The sequence below is a fragment of the Macaca fascicularis genome, chromosome 4 (genome assembly GCF_037993035.2).
Source record: "Macaca fascicularis isolate 582-1 chromosome 4, T2T-MFA8v1.1".
NCBI classification, from domain to species: Eukaryota; Metazoa; Chordata; class Mammalia; order Primates; family Cercopithecidae; genus Macaca; species Macaca fascicularis.
The window spans coordinates 18,038,460-18,066,059 of NC_088378.1; the positions used below are offsets into that span (position 1 = coordinate 18,038,460).

Consider the following 27,600-nt stretch of genomic DNA (forward strand, 5'->3'; position numbering starts at 1 on the left):
TCGCAGTATGTACAGCTGGCACTTTGAAGAACAATGAATTCCTTCAAGGCTCTATGCAGGCATTTCAAACAGTGGCTACCAGACAGGCTTGGCATAACTTAGACTCAGTTACAGCTAGAATTATTTTATTTCTGGGTAGGTAACTGAGAGAAGCAGGAATTGTGCATTTATCTCAGTATGGTTTTATTTTTAAAGAATGAAACAGCAACAAATAGAAACAACTGCACAAAGAGCATAGTTTCTTCTAAAATAAAGATTATATTAGAACACTCCAAATGGGGACACATTGTCTGACAAGAGGTCAGAATATCAGAAAATGGAAGTGTCTTACTTAATTAAATAACCCTGAAGTAATTTAATTTCATGGGTAAGTGAGACTTTTAAAAAGGGTTAAACAAAAGCCAAATCCCTAAGTAGAAATATGTAGCCCGATCGCCTGCAAAATTGTTACAGATCTTTGTGTTTTATTTTCACAGATGCTGCACCTTAGTCCAGGGATTTTTAAAGTGTGGTTCCTGAAAGAGCTATCTCAGAGTCATCCGTGTTGATGGTGTAACGTAAAGATTTTCGGGCCTCAAGACTGAAGTAGGACAAGGAATTTGAATTTTTAAGCAGCTCACCTGACTTGTCTGTCCTCTAATATCTGAGAACACCTGACTTCTGCTCTTTCAGTAAAGGCAACAATGGTTTTATGAGCACTGTCGTCACATCTCTCCACTCTAGGGATCCTTCTCATTTCTCCCAGACGAGGTCACCCACAGCTGCTGCTTCTAACTGCTGGCTTCCAGCCTGCTGTCTGCCAGCTGGCTCTACCCTCTCCTATAACACAGCAGAGAGTAGCTGTGATCTCCTGTGTGCTCACCCTCCGCTCCCTTGGGTCCATGTTTTGGTCCTGCACTTAAATTTTACAAGCATACTCTCTTTCTCTTAAGGTAAGCAACCATTTTAAATCTCAGCAGTAAACAAAACAAAAAATCACCAGGAAACTATATCAAATCAGGTTTTTTTGTTTGTTTTTTGTTTTTGGTTTTTTTTTGTGTTTTTTTTGTTGTTTGTTTGTTTTTGAGATGGAGTCTTGCTGTGTCACCCAGGATGGAGTGCAGTGGAGCGATCTTGGCTCACTGCAACCTCTGCCGCCCAGATTCAAGCGATTCTCCTCTCTCAGCCTCCTGAGTAAGCTGGGATTACAGGCACCCACCACCAGGCCTGGCTAATTTTTGTATTTTTAGTAGAGATGGAGTTTCACCATATTGGCTAAGCTGGTCTCGAACTCCTGACCTCAAGTGATCCGCCCACCTCGGCCTCCCAAAGTGCCGGGATTATAGGCATGAGCCACCACGCCTGGCATCAAAGCAAGTTTTAACCAGCCTTTTTGTCCACTGATAACATAAAGGAGGTCAGCAGCAGCTAATTCCTGTGCCGGTAGAGCTTTCTTGTCCTTTCACACTGCAAGATAAATAATCACTTAGCTAAGAGGCCAATTTTACCTTTTTAAAAAAAATTTTTAAATGAGACCGGGTGCAGTGGCTGACTCCTGTAATCCCGGCCTTGGGAGGCCGAGGCGGGCAGATCACTTGAGGTCAGGAGTTCAAGACTAGCCTGGCCAACATGGTGAAACCCCATCTCTATTAAAAATACAAAAAAATTATCGAGGTATGGTGGTGGGCACCTGTAATCCCAGCTACTTGGGAGACTGAGGCAAGAGAATCCCTTGAACCCGGGAGATGGAGGCTGCAGTGAGCCAAGAGTACACTACTGCACTCCAGCCTGGGCAACAGAGCTGGACTCTGTCTCAAAAAAAAAATTTTTTTAAATGAGAGCTATATCTTATTAACAAAATTAAACTATGTTTGTTTTTGGAGTTTTATTTTTGTAGCATTTACAGAAATCTGTTAAGAGCTTCTTAATTATAAAAATAAGTTAATAACATATTTCTCAAATTGACTTATCAATTCATTGTCATTGTGGATGAAATTACTTTATAATCAATTACCAGAAAGAAACCTGATTTGATTTCAGCTCACCCCCAATATTCAAGGCACTTGGATTTTTGGTCTCCGCCCATTTATTATGTGGTCTACTAAAAATAGACCACATCCTAGGAGTTAGGATTCCAAGAACAGTTTCCACTTATTACTCACTTCTTGATATTTATGAAACTAGTCATTTCGCAAATATGAGCTCTACTCTCCAATCTTTAGAAGAAAAAAGAAAATAACAATAACAACAATAGAATTTCATTCTCTCCAGAGAATTAGCAATGAAACGAGAGTGGAAAGAAAGCAAATGGGAATGTTAGAATTGGGGAAAATGTAATGCAAAGCCAAATGTGAATAGGAATTGCAGTTGACAAGAGGGGAAAAGAGGGTGTGGAGGACAAATATACCAACAGAAAACATGTAAAGTCAATAGCATGCAACCTTTTAAAAAATAAATGTTTTAAGTTCATTTTGATAGTGGATAGGACAAGAATATTGGCACATTATGAAAAAAGACATGACAAGACTATGAATAAATTTTAATGAAAATATATAAGTGGATTACCCTCTATTATAACACCAGAGGCCACAAAACTATAGGAAGCAAATTCTTCACTAGAAAATATTCTTCACAGTCTCTTTTAATCATGATGTATACATCTTCATTCTACATTAACTTTCATACACAGAAACAAATTAGAATGACATTCATTTCTATACTTACAACCTGACATCCTTAGATATGTGAATCTTATGCCAACTTAGAGCAAAAATCAAAATTGGAAGATTATAGTGTAAGAAAAGACAATGGCTTGTAATCGCAGCACTTTGGGAGGCCGAGGCAGGCAAATCATGAGGTCAGGAGTTTGTGACCAGCCTGGGCAACATGGTGAAACCCTGTCTCTAGTAAAATACAAAAAAATAAGCCGAGTGTGGTGGCGGGCGCCTGTAGTCCCAGCTACTCGGGAGGCTGAGGCAGGAGAATTGCTTGAACCCAGGAGGCGGAGGTTGCAGTGAGCCGAGATTGCACCACTGCACTCCAGCCTGGGCAACACAGTGAGACTCCATCTCAAAAAAGAAAAGAAAAGACCATGGGGGAAGACCAAATCAAGTTGTAGAGACTTCTGGTGTGGATGTGCAGACACGGTTTAATCCATAGTCTATGGTAATCACCATCTGTAAGTGGAGACCCCAGCCTACTTGACTTGGTGGTAGACATTCTTTCCACTGGCAGCAGCTTTCATTTCTTTTTCCTGGAAATTTTATCTTTCTTTTCTGTTATAGAGTAAAATGGAAGCCTGCTAGCAGAACACATCTATCCACATGACTCTGATATAGTAGCCTGCATTTCCCAGCTTATACCAGCTTCCTTTATGGGAGTTATTTTTCATTGCATTCCAAAGACAAAAGACCTTCGGTGATAATCAGTAAAGATCCTAACTTGGTGGCTGACAGTTTTCTATGGAACATGCAGTTCTGACTCCAATAAGCCACAAGGCAGTTCAAATAAAACACTTGGCTGCCCTTTGGGAAGGAGCTGGTGGGCACATCTTTCTCTTTTCCTTCACATCTCATTGCCTGTTGTCACTCATGGAATATGTGCATGGCAGGATCAAGACACCACCGTCTGGTGTTCCTGCTGGCAGGGAAAATGTTGGATTTTGAACCTAGATTCCCAATTTATGTTATTTTACACCCCTCTACCATTATCTCCATTTTATTACCTGGGGGGAAAGTCGTGTTCACTAAGGAGGAGGTGGTTATTGCAACTATTTGAATCTTATCTGGGGCCATTAGGAATTCATCCATCTGTCAAACCTGTGGAAGGAAGGAATATGAATGGAGTACCAGTTCTGATGGTGAAGGGTGCCTTAGAACAGATGTTTGAGTTAACAAGTCTTTTCAGTGGTGTAACACATACCAGGGTAGCACTGGTACCAAATGAGAATGGGGCTTTGTCTTTGTAGCCTTTTTTCCCTTGTGGCTTGTTGCAGTGGTTTGAACGGCATGGTTTTTTATTTATTTATATTTTTTTAAAGAGAATTTAGCAATTTGTGGGATTTTTCTAGAATTGAATACTTTGATAATAACTCATTTACTGAAGGAAAGTCCCGTTGTGAGATTTTGCTTTGTTTTTTGTTTTCATTTTTTTAAAGAAAGCACAGCAGCATCAGTTTATTATTGTACTCTATTTTAGGGCTACTCCCACTTTAGACATTCTTTGTGAGGTGTCATGCTCTCTCTCTCTTCCTCTCTCTTGGGTGTGAGGGAGGCTTTGCAATATGTTCCTGTAAGAGTTCTCAAAAGTGAGAAATGAGATTTTCAATCTTCTCATTCAAACAGTAACTGCCTGAAAAGCCAAGAAGTGGAGTGACGGGTGGTGTTGAAGGTGACAGATTGATGAAGATAAGGAGAAATGAATTTGGATATGCAGGGAGGAGCAAACCAATGAAGAGTTGTAAAAACCAGAAAAGCAATTCTGAATTAGATTTAGAAGTGGGAGAATGACAAGGTTAAGTTTTCTATAGGGAGAAAGTTGTTAGGTTGCCTTGTTTGAGACAGCCTGGAATTTCTGAAAAGTGGAAATTTAAAAAAAACTAGAGCAGTGTGATCATTCACAAGAGGCAGGAGTTGATGGTAGGGGTATCTGCAGAGGCAAGCCTTGGGCAACTTCTCTGGGGGTGGTTACTTAATTCTTTGCCGTGGTTTGGTCAAAACAGTGTATTAGTTTGTTTTCACGCTGCTGATAAAGGCATCCCTGAGACTGGGTAATTTATAAAGATAAAGAAGTTTAATGGACTCACTGTTCCACGTGGCTGGAGAGGCCTCACAATCATGGCCGAAGGTGAGAGGCACATCTTACATGGTGGCAGACAAGAGAGAACTTGTGCAGGAAAACTCCGCGTTATAAAACCATCAGGTCTTGTGAGACTTATTCACTATCATGAGAACAATGTAGGAAAGACCTGCCCCCATGATTCAATTACCTCCCACTAGGTCCCTCCCATGGCACATGGGAATTGTGGGAGTTTCAATTCAAGATGAGATCAGAGTGGGGACACAGCCAAAGCATATCAAACAGGTTGTTTGTTTATAGAGAATTAACTGCACATCAAATATGTGAGTCAGACTTAAAGTCATAGAGAACTGACCACAGGAACCCCTGCATGAGGCTCAGATTTGGAAAGCTCTCTTGCTCCTGGCCTCCTCGTATCATATATAGTTACTTCATCATTACTTTTAGCTCTGTGGCTTGCACTAAGTATCTTGGTCTCTGTTGCTTCCTGAAAATTGACAAGAAATGAATAATCCAAGTGATCTAACCCCTTCAACTCTGTCTGTCTCACAATGCATCCTTTTCCTCACCTTAACATAGGTATTGGCAAGGTTAAAGGAAAAACAGTTGGAAATCTACATTAAGACATGATGGAGAACAATGTCTAGGTTCACTAGCTTTCTGGGCTTCCACAGAGTCTCTCCCTTTGTGGCCTGCATGAAATGGTGGACACATCTGCTCTCCCATCCCCAGCCCTGTTCTCTGGAAAAGAATTTTACAGTGCCCAGGGCAAAAGAGCTAGGCAATCCTCATCTTCCCACCTAGCTCCAAGGTTTCTAGTGAGAATCAAGTGAAATAACATGTACAGAAGTGCTTTGTAAGGCAATATAAACACAATCCATATATAGGTGTGAATATAATGTTTTTCTTAAAATTCTCACTTCACATCTCCTTTTCTTATTTTTGTCTTTCTCATGTGTGTGCATAGAACTGCCTGAGCATATGAGTGCATGCATGTGAGTCTGGGAAACATTTGCAAAGTTTCACCTGAAAAATTTCTTTCTATACCATCCTAAAATTTTTATAGAGTTCAAATTTCAATTATTAGATTGGTGCAAAAGTAATGGCAAAAGCACCATTTTTTGCCATGGCAGTTTTCGCCATTACTTTATTGTGCATTTACAAGAGGTAGTCAACTCTCCCATATACACAAAAGTTAAGAACAACACATATTGAACAGAACAGGGAATGGAAAAAGTGCTTTTATAATAAGCATCTTTTTTTTCACCAGCCTTAGCATTCTTAGGACAAATTGAATTCAGTAATCCCCATAAGGCCTAAAGATGAACTTATTTTTTAAGAGAAAGATGAACTCCGTGTCAAGATGGTGGAAGAATATTATTGCTATTCCTTTTATTATCATATATAGTACCTTTCCATTGAAAAGCCAAAGGTATTTTACAAAATCTGACAGTGATCCTCTTAATGTCCCTCTGGGCTGAGCAGGCTTCATTACAAACAATAAATAATAACTGCCCTTTATTTTGAAATGTCTCCGACAGAAGCTATTAAAAATGGATTGGATAGTCATGATTCATGGATTCTAAAGGGAGCTTATTTTATGAGAGGGAAGATGGTGGGTTCCTAGATGTTTCTATCTGTTGGAGTTGTTTTGACTCAAGAAGCTAATTGCATCAGAACTCCAGTGTACCTGAAAAGTGTCTCTCATAATTACTAACATTTACTTACAAATTAAAAGAAATATAGGCTATAATCATATTATATAAAGTAAATATGAAACAATTATCAATTTACCGACTCACTGAAGATCTCCAAACCAGATAATGAAACTATCTACTGGCTTGTCTTCTGACTGAGTTCCCCTGAGTTAGTTGTTTAACTAGAGATGTCAGTCACACTGCCTGGCTGACCTGCAGGTGCTCCAAAGGAAAGTGTCCCCTTCTCCATTCCCTACTGAAGGAAGAGCCCTGGGCAGTCACATTTGGTACCATGTATTCCCACCTCTCAGGACACAACTGGTTGGAAAAGAGTGGGCACCAGACCCAGGGCAGTCAGTGTATGAGCTAGTTAGTGACCCATGCATGAAAGATGGTCTAAGCCAATGAGACTATCTATCTTAGGCAATCCAAGTGGGATATTCTAGGAGAATAGAGTTATCAGTGGGAAAATACAGTGAAAGGGAGTGAAATGGAGATAGGCTGGACCACGTTATGAGTGAGGTAAACTGTGCATGAGCTATAGTTATAAATGAGCATATACTTCAAGATGGAGAAAAGAATCACAGATTAGAGGGTGAATAAGCCAGTTCCTAGGAAGAGAAAACAGAGAGGCATGTGTGGAAGGGTAGGTGCCCTGTCAATTGCAGAGCACTGCGGCAAAGACATACTGCTGAGATCTCCAGAGAAGTCTTGGAGTAAGACCCACCTTTCAGTTTATTCTCCTGAATGTATGTGTGTTGACCCTACTCTGGCTTCTGTATCTGTGACATTTCTTTTGTCCTCTTATATGTTCCCAATATCCTGACTTAATTGAGTTAGTTTGGGTCTTTGTTCCTGGAAACCAAAAAGCTCCTTAAGACAGTGACCCTCCAGCATGACAAGGAGTATCGGATATACTTGTTGCTTAGTGTCCACTTCACCAGTGTGTGAATGCAAGCCGTAACTTAGAAACAAATAAAGCAACAACAGCAGAAACATGTCTTCCCAGAACATCTTCCACCAACCTTTGAGACCATTCTCTACTCTGTAGACGTTTTACTCATTAGCACGCTAATTATATCTTTCAGCTGCCAAGCAGGATTAGATGTTATTCTAATAAAAAAGGCATGTAGACAGGGGTATTCATGGAATCTCACTGCATTCTCTTTCTAGCCAGTTTAGTATCAAAATTGTCCCCATTAGTATCAAAATACATATGCAAAACACCTGACAATTTATGCTACACTTTATGCTACAATTTGTTCTATTCTCTTCCCCAAACACTACTTTTAGAAATTAGCTGTTTTCCTTTGGCCATCTAATATTCAAGAGCCATGCAATCATCTTTCCTTACTATTTTCTGGCTTTGATTAATCATCTTTTAAAAATTACTGAATATAGTTGTCACTATTGACAAATAAAACCAGAAGTTCTCATTAAAATGTTACACATTTTCGGCTGGGCGCGGTGGCTCATGCCTGTAATCCCAGCACTTTGGGAGGCCGAGGCGGGTGGATCATGAGGTCAGGAGTTTGAGACCACCCTGGCCAACATGGTGAAACCCCATCTCTACTAAAAATACAAAAATTAGCCGGGCACAGTGGCAGGCCCCTGTAATCCCAGCTACTCAGGAGGCTGAGGCAGGAGAATCTCTTGAAACCGGGAGGTGGAGGCTGCAGTGAGCTGAGATCACGCCACTGTGCTCTAGCCTGGGCAACAGAGCAAGACTCTGTCTCAAAAATAAATAAATAAAATAAAATAAAATAAAATGTTCTACATTTTCATTAATATTTACTCTCCTTGATATTATTCATTAAACAATTAAATTACTATTAGCAGATAGTAATTGCAGGGTATAAAATGCAAATGTCTATGGTATCATACAAGTATATTTTGCTGATAGAATTTAATTTAAATGCTCATTGTTGATTGGTCCTTTTCTCATAGAAATAAAAGATAACAGGAGTGCATATTCCATTCACTTATATTAATGAATGCATTTATTCAAGAAATCCTGGTGGTGTTTAAGTTAATGATATGAAAAGATCATGACTTTTTAGCAGATGGTCAGTGGAAAGATATCTGCCTAGGCACAGAATAGACTGAGGTTGAATGTTTAATGTCTGTGGGTGTTTACTGCTTCTCTCTGTAGACAGGATAGCACTCCTGAGTCCCAAGGAGCTGAAATTCTTTACGTTACCTTGAAGAAGGGAATAGTTTGAACATCAATGATTTCTCACATTTTCCTCTACGAGTGACCCGTTAAAGAGTACTTTCAGGCTGGGAATGGTGGCTCACACCTATAATTCCAGCACTTTAGGAGGTCGAGGCGGGCGGATCACCTGAGGTCCGGAGTTTGAGACCAGCCTGACCAACATGGAGAAACCCCATCTCTACTAAAAATACAAAATTAGCCAGGTGTGGTGGCACATGCCTGTAATCCCAGCTACTCAGGAGGCTGAGACAGGAGAATCGCTTGAACCCAGGAGGCGGAGGTTGCAGTGAGCCGAGATCACGCCATTGTACTCCAGCCTCAGCAACAAGAGTGAAACTCCGTCTCAAAAAAAAAAAAAAAAAAAAAAAATTCTCCCATGGAATTCTTGTTTTAAAAGAGTCTTTCATATTTGAAATATACCTTTCAAATATGTTTATTTAGTTATTGATTTATTGAAAACATTCCATTAATTCAATATATATTTAAAACTAAAATGAGCTTCTGATTAGGATGAGAGAGCAATCCTTAGCATACTGACTTTATAGAATTTCAGTCAAAATCAAAAAAATTTAACATTTTAGTTAGTTTGTATAGACCTTTTCTCCTAGGGTTTTTGAGATATTGAAAATAAGCTCAGAAATTCCATCAGTACCTTCTGATATTTCTAAGGAACACTAGGGTAGGAACCACTGTCGTCACCATCTTTGTGGTTTTTCAGATTTCCCAAGGTAATCTTGTTATCAAATGCTCATTTTTACTGCTAGCTCTGATTTGGGGTTTTGATATAATTCGGTTATATCTGTAGCCAACAGATCTTCCTATCTTCAATGCTAACAGAACCTGGATTTGATCAATTCTTATGTATTCCATGTCAAGGGAAACTGACTCCTCACCAACCCCTAGGAAGGACTTATAGTCTACTTGTGCCTTTCCCTGCTTTGCCTTTCATTGAGTTGGTGTGTACAATATGTTACTTAGTTCTATCAATGAGAAATGAGGGGATGTCTACTGATTTAAACCAATCATAGTACGTAGGTGACAAAAATCTGACCAATGAGAAGCCTGATGGGGAGTTTTATGAAATGCTTTCTTTATTCTTAAAAAAAAAAAAAATGGCAAAAAGCAAAGATGTTTCACTTTTCCTTTGTATTGCCTGTGGAGACTTTGTAATGATGTGATACCTGGAGCTAATGCAGCCATTTTGTGACCATGGGGAAACTGCTGGCACATTGATGACTGGCAGGCTGGAAAGATGGAAAGAATCCTGGCTCTGATGATTTGTTAAGCAATTTTGTTAACTAACCTGGAACTTCTTTACTCCGGGAACGCTTTTTACATAATGTAGCTTAAGTCACTTTTTGATACATTTCTCTAGATCGTTCTGATGCTCCCACCTAAAGGTAATTCAACTGATATAATATAAACAATCATAATTTTAAAAATATTAGCAGTTAACAAATATATTCATGGAGTCTCAGAGTTGGGAGGGACCTTAAAGGTCATCTAGTGTAATCCTCTGCTTGTGTTATCCAAATTAAAAATTTGATGCACAATCTGTAATCACTGTTGTGCATTAGATGCTGTGATATAGGCTTACATTGACCTTCTGAAATTATTGTCACAATGACTAAATAAATGGCATATTATTAATAAGAGGCAAGCTGTTGTGGGCTGAATTGTGTCCCCCTCAAATTCATGTTGAAATTCTAACCCTTAATGTGATAGGGCCTGTAAAGAGGCAGGAGATATTTGGACATTTGAGGAATTTGGAGATAGAATTTTTAAGAGGTAATTGAAGTTTATTTTTGAGACGGAGTCTCATTCTGTCACCCAGGCTGGAGTGCAGTGGTGCAGTCTCAGTTCACTGCAACCTCTGCCTCCCGGGTTCAATCCATTCTCTGCTTCAGCCTCCCGAGGCCACCACGCCCGGCTAATTTTTTTGTATTTTTTAGTAGAGACGAGGTTTCACCATCTTGGTCAGGCTGGTCTTGAACTCCTGACCTAGTGATTTACCCTCGTCAGCCTCTCAAAGGGCAGGGATTACGGGCGTGAGCCACCGCGTCCAGCCTTTGACCCAGTTTATTGGCTGGATATGTCTTCTGATATGTAAAATTGCGAGGGCAAAGAAGACAAGATTGCAGGTAACATCCCTTAAGACTGTCCAGCTTTCTTTGATCTTATTCCATGCTTATTAAGCAGTTTCCTTTTGATTAATTAGGCTACCTAACTACTTGGATAACCGGTAGAAAGTGCCCTGGATAGCCGCCTGATATAATTAATACATTAGAGAGGTGTATCACACGTTATAAATTAATAACTTAATGCTCTGACCTCACATAACAGTCTCGTGAGTATAATTAGAGTAAATAATTTGTTCGTCATTCACTCAGCACTTGTGCTGGGAACTACCATAGGTGCTGAAAATATGGAAGTGAAGAGGATGGATTCCGGCTCTGAGGGCTTCTGTCTCTATTAGAAGCTCACAGTCCCACAGGCAGCTCTTATAGGTACCATTTAGGGAGCAAGTCTTAGACACCGGAATAAGGACTTTCTGTGTTTCACAGTTGTGCTTCTTGTTCCCTTTAACCTCATTTCTTAGAATTATTTCCCTCATTCATTCTGCTTTGGCCATGCTGGTCCATAAGCTGTTTTTTTTGTTGTTTGTTTGTTTGTTTTGAGACAGAGTCTTACTCTGTTGCGCAGGCTGGAGTGCAGTGGCACGATCTCAGCTCACTGCAACCTCCACCTCCTGGGTTCAAGCGATTCTCCTCTCTCAGCCTCCGGAGTAGCTTGGATTGCAGGCACCCGCCACCATGCCCAGCTAATTTTTGCATTTTTAGTAGAGATGGGGTTTCACCATATTGGTCAGGCTGGTCCTGAGCTCCTGACCTCGTGATCTGCCTGCCTTGGCCTCCGGAAGTGCTGGGATTACAGGCGTGAGCCACCAAGCGCAGCCCATAAGCTCTTTAAGTTTTTTCTTGCCAGTCTGCTCAGGACTTTCATGGAACCAGATTGCGTGGCAGATGATTCAGCTGGAGAAAGCAATATTTTGGCTTCTTTTGTCTACCTCTATTTTTTTTTCCAAAATTAATTCCTTCTCAGTCTCATGATATATTTGAAGAAAGGATCATGGAGCTCTTATCCCTGTTGTTCACGCACACTGACCTCCAGTTTGATTTTCTAGACCCTTCAGTTTGAATTCATGGATGGTACCATGATATCCATGCATCTCTTGTTGGGAAGTGGAGACTTCTTCCCTGCGTGTATGGACCTGCAGTGATATGTGCTGTCTTTCTAAAACACAATGAAAAACATGTAAAACTCCTCCCATTATGATTTGAATAAATGTCAATTTATTAAAATTTTTCTTTCCCTACTTCACATCTTTTGCCTGAAAATATAAGCAGACATTCTTCTCCAGTGTCTGCTCTTTCATCCTGCTAAGGGTGAGGATTCAGGATATCTTTTGGATGCCTACTCCTTTTAAGGCAGGCCATTTATAGTTTTGCTGCATGGACATAATTTTAACCTTTTCAAAAGAAGCAGGGCATGTTTCAGAGGAGAGGTGAAGTGAATTAAAGACAATAGCCTCTCACAGTCTGATCTGAACTATGGTTTGGGTCAGACAGTATTTTAATTAGTTTGGATTTTCAGTCCATTAAAGGAAAGCTCTGATTACATTTTACAACAGGTCACTAGACAAAAATCTGCTTCATCTGCACAATGAGTGTGGTTCCTTTTCATTTGACTACGTCACTGGAAGACACTTACTCTGTGCTGGGGAGCAGAAGCAGCCCATGAGGGTGTCTCATTCTCTCAGCCACATCAAAGCACTTTTTACACCACAGAGCCCTGAGGGACGATACTTAGATGCACGAGCTGATGTTTACTTATTCATTTCATAATATCCAACATCAGCCTCATGTCCTTAAAACAATGGGGTGGTTGCTGCATTCAAAATGCATCAGTTACCAACTCCAGAACCCAATGTGAGATTACAGGATAACCCTGCCCCATGTAATGGAAGCCCCTATCTTTCCACTTTAACAGTGAGCCGAGGAATAAGGAGGGAAACTGTAGTTCTGGAACATTGCAGTGCCTATTAGAAAGAAAGCATGCTTGCTGTGCCTGTGCTTAATAGTTGGTCTTAGAATGACCAAAAAAATGTGGGCAAGGAGGGCGTTAAAAACTTGAATTTTTAAAGCTGTAAAGCCTGGGGTTTAGTGGCACTCTGAAATGTTTGCAGTATGTGTCAGTATCACTAAAAACTCATTATATTAAAAAAATCACTTCTGGTCATGGAAAAGCATCATCCAAAAATACAGTAGACTTTCCTTGCCTTTCAGTCCTTTGTAAAAGGCATTTATTTAATAAAAGACAAGTCCAAGTAGGCATTTTAAAAAATTCATCATTGTCTTTATTTTACAGTAGAAAAACTAAGTCATTTCATGAAAAATTGTTACCGGTGGAGGGTGTTCAGTTGTTATGCCCAGACCGTTGGTTCCCCAAAGAAGACCACCAGAGTCCAGAGTCAAAGCCAAGCGGCAAGGATTTTTACTACAAGTTCGAACTTGGTCCCTCCATTCCACAGCATACAGGAGGGCCTCGAACAATGCGAGTGCTTGCTTTTTATAGCGCGATGTAAACAGGATATGTAAAGTTACAGGGAACAAGGTAATTCTCTCGGTTACAGCATTACAATTGGTTAACATTCTACATTTAGCATTCCTTATCGGAGATCTCTCAGGTGATGTTTTTCTGAAGTTTGAAAGAAATATGGAGGAATGTGTTTGTGCTGGGCTCAGGAAGTTGGGAGATATATGGGGGATGTGCCTCATTCCTTTCACAGTTTCTTGGCATCTTGAACAAAGAACTGGATAAAATGCACTAAGCAAGGAAGGAATGAAGGGATTTATTGAAAATGGAAGTACATTCCACGTTGTGCGAGTGGGTCGAGCATAGGGGCTCAAGGCACCGTTACAGAATTTGTGGGGGGTTAAATACCCTCTAGAGGATTCCATTGGTTACTTGGGGTACACCCTATGTAAATGAAGAGGATGAAGTGAAGTTACAAGGTCATTTACTCCATGTATACCCTATGGAGAGGATATTCCCTGCCACAGCTGGAGAGTAAATTGGCATTTCTTTACAATATTTATTATTTTACTTTAATCAAGATTAAGAGCTTTATGAAAATGTTAGTTAGCCAAATATCTCCAATTCTCCATCAGGTTTTAAAGAATATTTTATTATTTAAACTTTTTCTACATCTTCCCCTACTTAATGATTCCTTACTACATTGTTTCACAAATAACCTTTTCAAATCTGTACTTTGAACTAACTTTTAGATAACTTCTGAATTAGACAAAATTATTCTTTTTTTCACTAACAACATAACCCTTTCTGGCACATTTTGTATACAAAATTATGGATTAACTAGAATTTTTATCCTTAGAAACCTAATACTTCAGTGAAACCCTAAAAAGCAAGAAATCTTGAACTCTCAGATATGGGAATTTATAGATGAGAACAATTCCACAATTTTGGAAACATATTTGTCTATATAACGACCCTTTCTTAATTGAAAACGACCCAGATATTAAGTGAGCATCAAAAATAACTTTAAGATTTTAATTTACACAAAAAGTTTACCTAAAACACTTATTCCATTCACTGTACTCAATTCTTTGACTTTTAACCTGGGAGACAGGAGACAGCAATCAACATATGTAAAATGAACATTGGTTTGCTCCAGAAAGGCAGGCGGGAAAACTCAAAACAGGGAGGGGGTTTGGGGGCTTCCAGGTCACAAGTAGGTGAGAAACAAATGATTGCATTCTTTTGAGTTTCTGATTAGCCTTCCCAAGGAGACAATTAGATATGCATTCATCTCAGTGAGATTTTAAATAGAATAGGAGGTAGGTTTGCCCTAAAGAGTTCTTAGCTAGAATTTTCCCTTCAGCTTGGTGATTTTGAGGGCCCAAGATATTTTCCTTTCATAAATTACTCTCATTTGTTTAAAAAAAAAAAAAAAAAAAGCATGCAAACCAAGATCGTTTTGGCTGGGTTTATAGTTTTATAACTTTCTATGTCAAACACTCACATCTCAAAATCTCTAGCAAAGACAAATTTATCAAATCCAGACAAAAACGTATGCTTACAATTCTGAAGGCATTTCTATCTTTATTTTACCAATAATTTTTTTTTTTTTTTTTTTTTTTTACCAATAATTTTAAAGCCAGCTTGTTTAGTAATGTAAGTCACATGAACTTGAAAACTGCTTAGACTATTTACTTAATTTATGGGCACTCTTTTACTTATAAGCCAATTTGGTAGACACAGGCTATAACACTAAGTATACATATAAATAAACACATCTAGACACGTATACACAGGCATCAATGAAGATCCAATTGCTTACAACCCTAGCCATGAGATAGCAATAAGAGCTCACCAGTTTTACTTTGTTTGCCCTAATAGATAATCCAATGAAGGCTGTGAAGCAAAATTTCAGGTAAAGCAGTTTTGACAGCAATTTGATTTTTAAAGGCCAAACTTCCCCAGACTCCAAAGAACACTGAGGCTAAACAGCACCAAATGAGAGCATCATATGTTAGTTAACTAGGCCCGCTGCTTAGCACAAAAGCCTGCATACATGCAATGGCCATCCCACTCTCCCAGTAGACAGTGAACTCCAGATTCTAAACAATTTTGGGGCCAAGCAGCATTGCAACTCTGAGAGAAAATTCTAAGGAGGGCTTATGATTGTCAGGCCTCTGAGCCCAAGCTAAGCCATCATATCCCCAGTGACCTGCACATATACATCCAGATGGCCTGAAGCAACTGAAGATCCACAAAAGAAGTGAAAATAGCCTTAACTGATGACATTCCACCATTGTGATTTGTTTCTGCCCCACCCTAATTGATCAATGTACTTTGCAAACTCCCCCACCCTTAAGAAGGCTCATTATAATCTCCCCCACCTTTAAGAAGGTTCTTTGTAATTCTCCCCACCCTTGAGAATGTACTCTGTGAGATCCACCCCCTGCCCCCAAAACATTGCTCTTAACTCCACCACCTATCCCAAAACCTATAAGAGCTAATGATAATCCCACCACCCTTTGGTGACTCTTTTCGGACTCAGCCCTCCTGCACCCAGGTGAAATAAACATCCTTGTTGCTCACACAAAGCCTGTTTGGTGGTCTCTCCACAGGGATGCGCGAGACATTTGGTGCTGAAGACCTGGGTCAGAGGGACTCCTTCAGGAGACCAGTCCCCTGTCCTCACCTTCACTCCATGAATAGATCCACTTACGACCTCAGGTCCTCAGACCAACCAGCCCAAGGAACATCTCACCAATTTCAAATCGGGTAAGTGGTCTTTTCACTCTCTTCTCCAGCCTCTCTCGCTACTCTTCAGTCTCCCTGTCCTTCCAATTCCAGTTCTTTTCCCTCTCTAGTAGAGACAAAGGAGACACATTTTATCTGTGGACCCAAAACTCCGGCGCCGGTCACGAACTTGGGGAGACAGCCTTCCCTCGGTGTTTAATCATTGCGGGGACGCCTGCCTGATTTTTCAGCCACATTTCATTGGTGTCTGATCACCACAAGGACGCCCGCTTTGGTCACTGACACACATTCCCTTGGTGGCAAGTCAATTGCGGGGACACCTGCTTTGGCTGCTCACCCACATTGCAGCCCAGGGCTGTTCCCCACCCCGTTTCTCCGTGTCTCTACCCTCCTCTTTAAACTTGCCTCCTTTACTATGGGCAACCTTCCACCCTCCATTCCTCCTCCTCCCTTAGCCTGTGTTCTCAAGAACTTAAAACCTCTTCAACTCTTACCTGACCTAAAACTTAAACGCCTTATTTTCTTCTGCAATACCGCTTGGCCCCATTACAAACTCAACAGTAGTTTCAAGTGGCCAGAGAATGGTACTTTCGATTCGTCTGTCCTACAAGATCTAGATAATTTTTGTCGAAAAATGGGCAAATGGTCTGAAGTGCCTGACGTCTGGGCATTCTTTTACACATTGGTCCCTACCTAGTCTCTGCTCCCAGTGAGACTCATCCCAAGTCTTTTTTCTTTCTATCCTGTCTGTTCCTTCAGTCTCCACCCCAAGCTCTGAGTCCTCTGAATCCTTCCTTTCTGCAGACTCATCTGACCTCTCTCCTTCTCCTCGGGCTGCTCCTCACCAGGCCATGCCAGGTCCCAATTCTTGCTCAGCCTCTTCTCGCCCACCCCATAATCTTTCTATCACCTCCCCTCCTCACACCTGGTCTGGCTTACAGTTTCGTTCTGTGACTAACCCTCCCCAACCTGTCCAACAATTTCCTCTTAAAGAGGTGGCTGGAGCTAAAGGCATAGTCGAGGTTAATGCTCTTTTTTCTTTATCCGACCTCTCCCAAATCAGTTAGAATTTAGGTTTTTTCATCAAATATAAAAACCCATCCCAGTTCATGGTCCATTTGGCAACAACCCTTAGATGCTTTACTGTCCTAGACCCCAGAGGAAGGCCATCTTATTCTCAATATGCATTTTATCACCCAGTCCACTCCTTTAAAAAAAAAAAAAAAAAAACTCCAAAAATTAGATTCTGGCCCTCAAACCCCACAACAGGATTTAATTAACCTTGCCTTCAAGGTGTGCAATAACAAAAAAGAGGCAGCCAAGCAGCAACTTATTTCTGAGTTGCAATTACTTGCCTCCACTGTGAGAGAAACCCCAGCCACATCTCCCGCACACAGAACTTCAAAATGCCTAAGCCACAGCGGCCAGGCAGTCCCCCAGGACCTCCTCCCCCAGGGTCTTGCTTCAAGTGCTGGAAATCTGGCCACTGGACCAAGGAATGCCTGCAGCCCGGGATTCCTCCTAAGCTGTGTCCCATCTGTGCAGGACCCTACTGGAAATCAACGGATTATCCAAATCACCCGGCAGCCGCTCCCAGAGCCCCTGGAACTCTGGCCCAAGGCTCTCTGACTGACTCCTTCCCAGATCTTCTCGGCTTAGCGGCTGAAGACTGATGCTGCCCCATCGCCTCAGAAGCCCCCTGGACCATTGCAGATGCTTTGGGTAACTTACAGTGGAGGATAAGTCCGTCCCTTCCTTAATCAATATGGAGGCTACTCACTCCACATTACCTTCTTTTCAAGGGCCTGTTTCCCTTGCCTCCATAACTGTTGTGGGTATTGACGGCCAAGCTTCAAAACCCCTTGAAACTCCCCTACTCTGGTGCCAACTTGGACAGCATTCTTTTATGCACTCTGTTTTAGTTATCCCCACCTGCCCACGTCCCTTATTAGGCCGAGACATTTTAACCAAATTATCTGCTTCCCTGACTGTTCCTGGGCTACAGTCACACCTCATTGCTGCCTTTTCCCCCAGTTCAAAGCCTCCTTCACATCCTCTCCTTGTATCTCCCCACCTTAATCCACAAGTATAGGACACCTCTACTCCCTCTTTGGCGACGGAGGGTGCACCCCTTACCATCTCATTAAAACCTAATCACCCTTACCCGGCTCAACGCCAATATCCCATCCCACAGCATGCTCTAAAAGGATTAAAGCCTGTTATCACTTGCCTGTTATAGCATGGCCTTTCAAAGCCTATAAACTCCCCTTACAATTCCCCCATTTTACCTGTCCAAAAACCGGACAAGTCTTAAGATTAGTTCAGGATCTGTGCCTTATCAACCAAATTGTCTTGCCTATCTACTTCGTGGTGCCAAACCCATATACTCTCCTATCCTCAACACCTCCCTCCACAACCCATTATTCGGTTCTGGATCTCAAACATGGTTTCTTTACTATTCCTTTGCACCCTTCATCCCAGCCTCTCTGCTTTCACTTGGACTCACCTTGACACCCAACAGGCTCAGCAAAATTACCTGGGCTGTACTGCCGCAAGGCTTCATGGACAGCCCCCATTACTTCAGTCAAGCCCACATTTCTTCCTCATCCGTTACCTATCTCAGCATAATTCTTCATGAAAACACGCATGCTCTGCCTGCCGATCGTGTCTTGCTAATCTCCCAAACGCCAACTCCTTCTACAAAACAACAACTCCTTTCCTTCCTGAGCATGATTAAGTATTTCTGCCTTTGGATACCTAGTTTTACCATCCTGACTAAACCATTATATAAACTCACAAAAACAAATGTAGGTAACCCCATAGATCCTAAATCCTTTCCCCACTCCTCTTTCTGTTCCTTAAAAACAGCCCCAAAAGCTGCTCCCACACTAGCTGTCCCTAAATCATCCCAACCATTTTCATTACACAGAGCCAAAGTGCAGAGCTGTGCGGTTGAAATTCTTACACAAGAGCTGCGACTGTATCCTGTAGCCTTTTTGTCCAAACAACTTGACCTCACTGTTTTAGGCTGGCCGTCGTGTCTCTGTGTGGCGGCTGCCACCACCCTAATACTTTTAGAGGCCCTCAAAATCACAAACTATGCTCAACTCTTTACAGTTCTCATAACTTCCAAAATGTATTTTCTTCCTCACACCTGACACATATACTTTCTGCTTCCTGGCTCCTTCAGCTATACTCACTCTTTGTTGAATCTCCCACAATTACCATTGTTCCTGGCCCAGACTTCAATCCGGCCTCCCACATTATTCTGGATACCACACCTGACCCCCATGACTGTATCTCTCTGATACACCTGACATTCACTCCATTTCCCCATATTTCCTTCTTTCCTGTTCCTCACCCTGATCACACCTGGTTTGTTGATGGCAATTCCACCAGGCCTAATCGCCACACACCAGCAAAGGCGGGCTATGCTATAGTATCTTCCACATCTACCATTGAGGCTACCGCTCTGCCCTCCTCCACTACCTCTCAGCAAGTCGAACTCATTGCCTTAACTCGAGCCCTCACTCTTGCAAAGGAATTACATGGCAATATTTATACTGACTCTAAATATGCCTTCCATATCCTGCACCACCATGCTGTTATATTAGGCAGAAAGAAATTTTCCTCACTACGCAAGGGTCCTCCACCATTAATGCCTCTTTAATAAAAACTCTTCTCAAAGCCGCTTTACTTCCAAAGGAAGCTGGAGTCATACACTGCAAGGGCCACCAAAAGACATCAGATCCCATCACTCAGGGCAATGCTTACGCTGGTAAGGTAGCTAAAGAAGCAGCTAGCCTTCCAACTTCTGTCCCTCATGGCCAGTTTTTCTCCTTCTCATTGGTCACTCCCACCTTCTCTCCCACTGAAACTTCCACCTATCCATCTCTTCCCACACAAGGCAAATGGTTCTTGGACCAAGGAAAATATCTCCTTCCCACCTCACAGGCCCATTCTATTCTGTCATCATTTCATAACCTCTTCCATGTAGGTTACAAGCCGCTAGCCTGCCTCTTAGAACCTCTCATTTCCTTTCCATCATGGAAATCTATCCTCAAGGAAATCACTTCTCAGTTGTTCCATCTGCTATTCTACTCCTCAGGGATTGTTCAGGCCCCCTCCCTTCCCTACACATCAAGCTCGGGGATTTGCCCCTGGCAGATTGACTTTACTCACATGCCCCGAGTCAGGAAACTGAAATACCTCTTGGTCTGGGTAGACACTTTCATTGAATGGGTAGAGGCCTTTCCCACCGGGTCTGAGAAGGCCACTGTGGTCATTTCTTCCCTTCTGTCAGACATAATTCCTTGGTTTGGCCTTCACACCACTATACAGTCTGATAACAGACCAGCCTTTATTGGTCAAATGACCCAAGCAGTTTCTCAGGCCCTTGGTGAAAGGACACAAAGATAGATGTGTACCCGCCCCCCACCCGCTACACCCTTGTTCTGCTCTCTAATCTTTGCACATACCAGAGATTTCGTAAGTTCTGTGAGTACCTGGTTTTCTGCACGTACCAGAGATTTTGTTTTGCACATACCAGAGATTTTGTAAGTTCTGAGGCAAGGTCACAAGACGTGTTTAAGTAAGATAAACTCTTGCTGCCATAAACCTGCTCTCCCGCCTCAAAGTTTGAACCAAAATATCAGAAATGGCGGGAACCAATCATAGTTAGCCAAATCGCCTTGTTCAAACACTAGCCAATCATATATCTGATTTGTATAATAACTCTATGCCCACTTTTCTTAGACTATATAACACTGCTCGGAGCTCAGTGGGGGAGCTCTCCTGCCCGTCTCGTTTCACGAGCGAGGGAGAGTTCCAGGTTCGAACCTGTAATAAAGATCCTTGCTGCTTAGCTTTGACTCTGGACTCTGGTGGTCTTCTTCGGGGAATAAACGGTCTGGGCATAACATTGGTAATTAGTGGCTCCTGGTTTTACCTCAAATCGCCACCCTTAAGTCTCTCTTGAAGTGGATAGAAGATCTTCAGTGGCAAGGTGCCCTCCAATACTTTCACCCTGAAGAAGTCTCATTCATTTATATTCACTCTTATTCTGGTTCCCATTCTTATGCCACCCTCTACCTCTCCCCAGCCATCTCTACCACACTATCAAATTCACTCTCTCCTAGCTGTTTCTAATCCTTCTTTAACAAACAATTGCTGGCTTTGCATTTGTCTTTTCTTCAAAATCACTGAGACCCTGACTTACTCACTGCTAAAAAACAGGGGGACTCTGTATATTTTTAAATGAAGAGTGTTGTTTTTACCTAAATCAATCTGACCTGGTATATGACAACATAAAAAAAACTCAAGGATAGAGCCCAAAAACTAGCCAACCAAGCAAATAATTATGCTGAACCCCATTGGACACTCTGTAATTGGAAGTCCTGGGTACTCCCAATTCTTAGTCCTTTAATACCTGTTTTTCTCCTCCTCTTATTTGGACCTTGTGTCTTTGGTTTAGTTTCTCAGTTCATACAAAACCACATCCAGGCCATCACCAGTAATTCTATACGACAAATGCTCCTTCTGACACCCCATAATATCACCCCTTACCCTAAAATCTTTCTTCAGTTGAATCTCTCCCACTGTAGGTTCCCACGTTCCCCCTAATCCCACTTGAAGCAGCCCTGAGAAACATCGCCCATTCTCTCTCCATACCACCCCCAAAATTTTTCGCCGCTCCAATACTTCACCACTCCAACACTTCACCACTATTTTGTTTTGTTTTTCTTATTAATATAAGAAGACAGGAATGTCAGGCCTCTGAGCCCAAGCTAAGTCATCATATCCCCCTGTGACCTGCACGTAAACATGCAGATGGCCTGAAGCAACTGAAGATCCACAAAAGAAGTAAAAATAGACTTACCTGATGACATTCCACCATTGTGATTTGTTTCTGCCCCATCCTTGTACTTTGTAATCTCTCCCACCCTTAAGGAGGTTCTTTGTAATCTCCCCCCACCCTTAAGAAGGTTCTTTGTAATTCTCCCCACCCTTGAGAATGTACTATGTGAGATCCACCCCCTGCCCCCAAAACATTGCTCTTAACTCCACTGCCTATCCCAAAACCTGTAAGAACTAATGATAATCCCATCACCCTTTTCTGACTCTTTGGACTCAGCCCGCCTGCACCCAGGTGAAATAAACAGCCTTGTTGCTCACACAAAGCCTGTTCGGCGGTCTCTTCACATGGACACATGAGACAATGACTAGGTCTCACAACCTCTACTAAGAGCCTCCCCTTTGGGGAGGCTGAGGTCCACAGGATCCCTCAGAGTGTCCTCCTGTGGGGTGCAATCTTAAAGTGTCAGATGTCACTGTTTAGGTGGGCACCAGTGCCACTTTTCGTGCTTTCCCTTCAGAGCCTACTATGAGCTTTCCTTTGTACCTGAGTGTAATCCTTGACTTTTAGCATCCTTATAATTTGATAAGGCCATGCTTTCCCAGTGCTTTCCTTTCCACAAACTTCAATGATAGGAACTGGAGGCTGGGTGGGTTTCTTTTGCTCTTAGCCAGTTGAACAGGGGAAGGGTAGAATATAGCATAAGAGAAGAAGGTTTAAGTCACCTGAAATTTGTGCAGGTTTGCTCTGAGCTGTGCTACATGTAGGGAGCAGGGACCACACCCAGAAAAGATAAAAAAAAAAAGTCATTTCCTCTTCTGGGCAAGGCAGTTATTCCCATGCATTCGTAGGCCTTCAGGCAATACTAGGGAGTGACTCCAGCCAATTGTCCTCAATTTCCAAGGAGCTACTAGGAAACAGCCACAGAAAGACTGAAAAAGAAAGAAAGGGGGAAAAAAAAAGAAATGAAAAAGACCCTGGTCCCTTAAGCAAACTGGGTGGTGGCAGTTCGGCACCTTCACATGGAAACCCCTTAGTTTCACCAGCCACCACCAGTAACCTGCAGTTGCTTCCTTGCTTCAGTGCTGTCCACCAAGGGTCCTGAGTTGGAAAGAAAAGAGAGACAGAGAGAGAGATTCCCCTGTAAAGAGCAGAAAGGAAAGGGGAAAGAAGAAGAGAAGTAAGTCCCAAACTTTGGGCCTACCTTCTCCTGGAACTTCTGACTGGCTCATCAAAATATGTTACCAGTGGAGGGTGTCCAGGTTATTGGCATCTTGAACAAAGAACTGGACAAAATGCACAAAGCGAGGAAGGAATGGAAGATTTATTGAAAATGAAGGTACACTTCACAGTGTGGGAGTGGGCCTGAGCATAGGGTGCTGTTACAGAATTGGTGGGGATTTAAATACCCTCTAGAAGATTCCACTGGTTACTTGGGGGTACTCCCTATGTAAATGAAGAGGATGAAGTAAAGTTACAAAGTCATTTACTCAGTGTATGCCCTATTGTTGGGAAAAGTACTTGGCGGGGGGGGGAGGGGTGGTGGGGGGGGGCCTGCATAAGCTGGCCATAAAAATATGGGACAATAAGTTGTGGAAAGCCACAAGAGGCCTCTGAGGAGGAAAGCCTCCTAATTGCCATCATGTTCCCATGCTCAGAGCGAGATCTGCTCTCTTGTCCATAAACACTGTGTTCAAGGAGAAAGATACTCCTTTGAAGCATTGGAATGTGGCCAGACATGCAGCCTCCTAGTTAAGCAGGCTCCCACTAGCTACTCTCTGATAAGTTAAAGATATGCTGTTTAAGCATAAAGGAGATTCATTTAAACCACCTCTGCTATACATTACACTTACGACACACTGCCTCTCTTTCACTGTTCGCCCTGAACATCTGCTTCTTAGATCTAAGTGACCGTACTCAATAAATAGTGTGGAGACCAGAACTTTGGGTCTTTGCAGCCTCTGATTTGCTCTGGCCCCCTGGCTCCTACCTTTATGAACTCTTAACCTGTCTCTTCTCATTCCTTTGTCGCCACCAGACTTCAGGTACCCTATGGGTTGTGTTGAAGCTGGTCCCCAACACCCTATGGAGAGGATATTTCCTGTCATAGCTGAAGTGTGAATCAGCCTTATGTTCCCTTGGCTCCAGACCCTATTTTCTTGCCTCAAAATGAAATCATTTGTCCAATGCATAATACAGTCAAAGATCTTGACACAGTAGGTGTCTTAACTAACATTTCTCACCTTTTTTTTTTTTTTTTTGAGATGCAATTTCTCTCTTATTGCCCAGGCTGGAGTGCATTGGTACGATCTTGGCTCACCGCAACCTCTGCCTCCTGGGTTCAAGCCTCGGCCTCCCAAAGGCATGAGCCACTGCACTCAGCTTCTCACCTTTAGTCAATAAATATTATTTATCTTTAAAGACAATGAAAAATTACTCACTAAATGTAGTAAAAATAAACATCATTATTTTAAACACCACATCTCTGTAACCTCTTTACATTCATTAACACTCTGGAGTAAAAACAATGATGGTTTTCGTTATGGCTTTGTGTTTCTTTAAAATATCAACTAAAATAGATTTCTAATCTTTAAAATGTCAACTAAAATAGATTTCTAATTTGGGAAGCATAATAACTAATGTCATTTGATTTTAAAAGGAATTGTATCTTAATCATCAAGCTAAAGACATAGAAAGAAAACAAGGACATGGTCCCTTTTAGTTTGTCTCAGTCTCCTGTTCACCATCTAATCAGGCACCCTTAAAATAATTCCAGCAAAATGTCTAAGAAATTCATGGATCAACCTCTAAAGCACATTTGGAAAAGTGCCAATATAGTGAATGGCAAGAAAAACAATAGCAGCAGAATATCTTATTTAAACTTGTTTTTTCTTTTTGAGACAGAATCTTACTCTGTCACCAGGCTGGAGTGCAGTGATGTGATCTCACTGCAACCTCTGCCTCCTGGGTTCAAGTGATTCTCCCGCCTCAGCCTCCCAAGTAGCTGGGGCTACAGGCACACTCCACCATGCCCAGCTAATTTTTGTACTTTTAGTAGAGACAGGGTTTCACCATGTTGACCAGGATAATCTTGATCTCTTGACCTCATGACCTGCCACCTCGGCCTCCCAAAGTGCTGGGATTATAGGCATGAACCACCGCGCCTGGCCTTATTTAAACTTTTGAGATAATAAAACAATACAGGAGTGGGAACCCTTGTGATATTTTTTTCTTATTTTGGTTAACAAGATCATTAATACTTTATAAACTTTATACATGTGGCACACTGTAAGGTTTAAAGAATAAAATAAGCAAGATAGCTCCCTAAAACATTTGAAATAAGAAATACTACATTATAATAACTTTTATAGGCACAAAATTCCTTACGTTTTGAGCAAGTTGAAATTCAACCCTCATTAATCACAAGGACTCCAAGTAAGCCAGTTTACAAACCAGCATGGGCACCCTACAGATGGCTCTTTCTTACTAAGGAGTTCTCGGGATAAACGTGTTTACACTTTGAACAGTCACGTAGATATCATACAGATGGTGATTGGATATCACTATTCGGTGAAATTACTTGCCTTCCTTCATGATTTCTTCAGCCTTTGTTTGTTTGTTTGTTTGTTTGTTTGTTTGAGACGGAGTCTCGCTCTGTCGCCCAGGCTAGAGTGCAGTGGCGCCATCTCGGCTCACTGCAAGGTCCGCCTCCCAGGTTCGAGCAATTCTCCTGCTGCGACTACAGGCGCCTGCCACCACGCCTGGATAATTTTTGTATTTTTAGTAGAGACAGGGTTTCACCATGTTGGCCAGGCTGGTCTCGAACTCATGACCTCAGGCGATTCACCCGCCTCGGCTTCCCAAAGTGCGGGAATTACAAGCATGAGTCACCGCACCCGGCCCAGACTTTCTTTTCAGTAGACAAAAGATTTTCGAAAAAGTCTGAATCTTCCAAGTGTAGCTCATCAATTGGAAAAAGCTGGAGCCTCCCGTCAGCAGTTAACAAGGTGATGGGCATTCATCTTTCCTATCCTTCTAATGCACCATCCAGACAAAATTTGTGCAAGTCAGGGAGAGAGGCCAAGTTTTCAAGTCTTCTTATTTCGTAGAACTGTGAGGGTGCCAACCACATTTCTTTTGATAAGAAACTCAGCTGCAACTGACAGAGATGACCACTGGCAGCCCACCACCTTGGCCAAGTCAGGGTAAACCGGCAGCGGCTCAAGGAGGCAACGCAGTAAGGAGGCCGCGCGGGAGTGACGAGTGACGGCGGGCATGAAAGGTGTGAGCCAGGCACTCCCGTCCTGCAGCGCCCAGATGTCGGGCGTGCAGTCAAGTTGCAGGCACAGCCACAGGAAGGAGCGCAGGTCCCGGTGCAGGCAGGCTGGCCCCTAGGCAGCTTGAGGACCAGGCCAGGCCTTGGCGCAGGCCAGTCGGGGAGGCCCTGGGCCAAAGCAGCATTATGGCCACCTCCTCCAAGCAGCATTCGCTTTTAAGATGCCAATCTATCAGTACTTTAAGATTTCAAAGTGAAAATATTCATAGTTTTCTGGTCAAAATAAAAATTCCAAATGTTCCCTGGGCCAAAAAATGTACAAATGCAAATTAAAAGCACAATGAGATATCACCTCACACTTGTTAGAATGGCTTTTATAAAAAAGACAAAAGATAAGTGTTGATGAAGACGTGGAAAAAAAGGAATCCTTGCACACTGTTGGTAGGAATGTAAATTAGTACAATCATTATAGAAAACAATATGGATGTTCCTTAAGAAAATTAAAATAGAACTACCATATGTTCTGCAATTCCACTACTAGATATGTATCCAAAGGAGATGAAACCCATGTGTTGAAGAGAGATCTGCACCCCCGTTTGTTGCAGCATTACAGGAGCAAGCTAAGAAATCAACCTGAGTGGCCATCAACAGATGAATGGATAAAGAAAATGTGATACATAAACACAATGGAATACTATTCAGCCATGAAAAAACAAGGAAATTCTGTTTTATGTTACAACGTGGATTAACCTGGAGGACATTATGTTAGGTAAAAGGCACAGAACGACAATACTGTATAATCTTACTCGTGTGTGGAATCTAAGCAAGTTGAACTCAGAGAAGAAAAGAGTAGAATGGTGTTTATCTGAGGCTCGAGCTATTGGAGGCGACAAGGAGGTGAGGTTGGGCAAAACCGAAATTTCAGTTACACAGGAGGAATACGTTCAAGGGATCTAGTGCACAACATCATGACTATAGTTAATGGTATGTTACATTTTTGAAAAATGCTAAGAGAGTGGATGTTATATGTTCTCACCACAAAAATGATAACTCTGTAAGTTAATGTGTATGTCAATTAGATAGACTTAGTCATTCCACAATGCGTATATACTTTAAAAATCATGCTGTACATGATAAATACATACCATTTTATCTGTCTATTAAAAAAATAAAACAATGTATAAAAGGCATATATTTCCCTGACTAAATCTTAAGTTTCTTACTAGCCTCTGAGCTCCTTGAGGGTGGAAATGTGTCCTAGTTATGCTGACATCCCTGATGCCTTGCAGGGTACTGACTGCAGAAGAAAGGAAGAAAAGGAAGGAAAGGAAACTTCCGTCAGTTATGAAGAATTAATGTAATAAAAAGGAAACACTTCAAACAAGAGTGGGAGATCATGGCAGAGAGTGATCCTTTAAATGCTGGAGCCAGT

General features: G+C 41.9%; 2 long non-coding RNA genes and 1 pseudogene across 7 annotated transcripts in view; 1 reads left to right on the plus strand and 2 right to left on the minus strand.

Moving 5' to 3' along the window:
- LOC141410042 (uncharacterized) overlaps window positions 1–20,373 on the minus strand; it is a 40,003-nt gene extending 19,630 nt beyond the window's left edge. For all 6 annotated transcript variants that reach the window (XR_012433369.1, XR_012433366.1, XR_012433365.1 and 3 more), the window contains exon 1: window positions 20,221–20,373. This is a non-coding gene — a long non-coding RNA (uncharacterized lncRNA). The remainder of the gene's footprint in view (window positions 1–20,220) is intronic.
- Window positions 15,865–27,288, plus strand: LOC141410041 (uncharacterized). The gene is made up of 4 exons (XR_012433363.1): window positions 15,865–16,059; window positions 17,584–17,760; window positions 21,797–23,231; window positions 26,710–27,288. It is a non-coding gene; the product is annotated as an uncharacterized lncRNA (long non-coding RNA).
- On the minus strand, window positions 23,455–26,353 carry LOC135970390 (acyl-coenzyme A diphosphatase NUDT19-like; annotated as a pseudogene).
- Window positions 27,289–27,600: the final 312 nt, after the last annotated feature.